We start from the raw sequence: 1,812 nt of genomic DNA, 5'->3' as shown, positions 1-1,812 counted from the left end.
TCTGCATCTTCAACTCTTTACAAGGTGTTGCTTGTGCTTTTTGATGTACATAAATAAACCAACTTACTGCCGACCAAAATAGATGAACAAGCTGATGAATGCAAACAGGACAGAGAGTCCTGATCCAACATAGGTGCTGTAGCTCAGGTTGTCCTTGTCATTTTCATCCACCTCTGTGTTTGGGTTCTAAAACAAAACAATAAAGTACAGCAGAGATGATTTTACATTAAGTGCTTTGATGGCAGCGTCTTCATGAGACTTTATTTTGTTACTAATGTGGATTTTTTTAATCACTAAGTTTATAGTGAAGGGCGCCCATTATCCATAAGGTCATCTTGAAGCAGCAATAACGCGTGACTTGTTGAGCCATTCTATTGCAAAACTGCATTTAAAGGTTGATCAAACCAGGGAAGATAAGTTGCTTGGAAAAGAGGAAACTGTGACAATCACAATGTGAAAAAAGAAGTAGTCTTATTCTGTCATAGTTTCTCAACTCTGACATGTACTATATGTAATACAGCAGATAAATCCATCTTTATTATTTTATGGCTGTGAAATAGTTGTAAAAATGTGATGTCATGCAACATTTAGATCCAAGCTGCTTAATGTGAAATGTTTCTACAACTACAGTACCTGCTTTGCAATGGTCCCACTTGGGTGAGTTATTTTTAATGGATAATCACAGTTTTGGAAATATGTGATAGGGAAACAAATTACCACAAGAACAGCAAAGAAACTGAGATGATTGCAGCTGCAAATAATCTCCTCTCCATTTCTCCTTGTACTACAGCCATACGTGCTCCAGCGACCTAAAAACACACACAACAATGTGCCAATCTATGTCTACATTCTTATTTAGGAGTACTACAATGGCTGCATGTGTAATCTACCTGGTTCATTCAGAGGCACCGAGTCATTCCAAAACACACAAGTTACACTCAATGCCTGAAAAAAATAAAAGGGATCAGAAAGTGGAGTTAGAACATTTAGAAAAAAGCATAGTTTTATGGTTTTTTTTTTTTTTTACATTTGTCTTTATGTTTTTGTTTGTTGTTGCTTTACCTTTGAATTTGTTTTAATTTCTTTATGCCTGAACCTTAACGTGATGAGATGAGTGAGGTTTTTGACTGGTCTGGATCCTGCCCTCACAAACAGGACTTCCTGTCCTAGAACCTCTCCCTGTAGGACTGGCTGCAGGGGAAATACACCTCTTCCTTTTCTTGGACGAGGAGTCTGCTGCTGTACAGTGACACAGAGTTTTTAAATATTTCAACAAAAGTAAATATGAAATAATATGAAAGCAAATATGAAAACCAGTGCTAAAAAGGATTAAAAGGACTGCGATGTGTCAATGAAAAAAACAACTGATTAAAAGTGAAAGTCTAATTTTTTGGGTTAATTGCATGTTAAAAGCATGAACCTTGAAAAATGTGCTGCTGATCACCGAGACCACCAGCAGGACTTCCTTCTCAGATTCATTCCATCTGCTTTTATGAAGAGCCGAGGGCGGGATCTGAACCGTGTACTTTGTCGTCACGTTTACTTCAGCCTAAAAAGCAAAAAGTCAAGATCAAGGTCAAGGTTTCTTTATTGTCATTCTCACCACATGTGTTACATGAGGTGGAACAAAATTGTGTACACAAAAGCACACACACAAAAACAAAAACGACTCTGAATCTCATGCAGAAACTGAAAACTATAATGTGCCATAAACAGAACACAGCTTGTTTATGAGTCTGTCCTTTTGTGTGAATGTTGGTTTAAAACTGACTGCAGCTAAACACAGTATGATGGCATTCATGAAGCGGTCAC

General features: G+C 37.4%; 1 long non-coding RNA gene across 1 annotated transcript; it reads right to left on the bottom strand.

Moving 5' to 3' along the window:
• Positions 1-766: 766 nt before the first annotated feature.
• On the bottom strand, positions 767-1,170 carry LOC119430187. The gene is made up of 3 exons (XR_005187889.1): positions 1,063-1,170; positions 891-945; positions 767-809 (listed from the first exon to the last, which is right to left on the bottom strand). It is a non-coding gene; the product is annotated as an uncharacterized LOC119430187 (long non-coding RNA).
• Between the last annotated feature and the right edge of the window lie 642 nt (positions 1,171-1,812).

This window comes from Nematolebias whitei, chromosome 2 (assembly GCF_014905685.2).
Source record: "Nematolebias whitei isolate Nwh7 chromosome 2, NemWhi1, whole genome shotgun sequence".
Lineage (NCBI taxonomy): Eukaryota > Metazoa > Chordata > Actinopteri > Cyprinodontiformes > Rivulidae > Nematolebias > Nematolebias whitei.
This window is presented reverse-complemented; position numbering and strand designations above follow the sequence as displayed.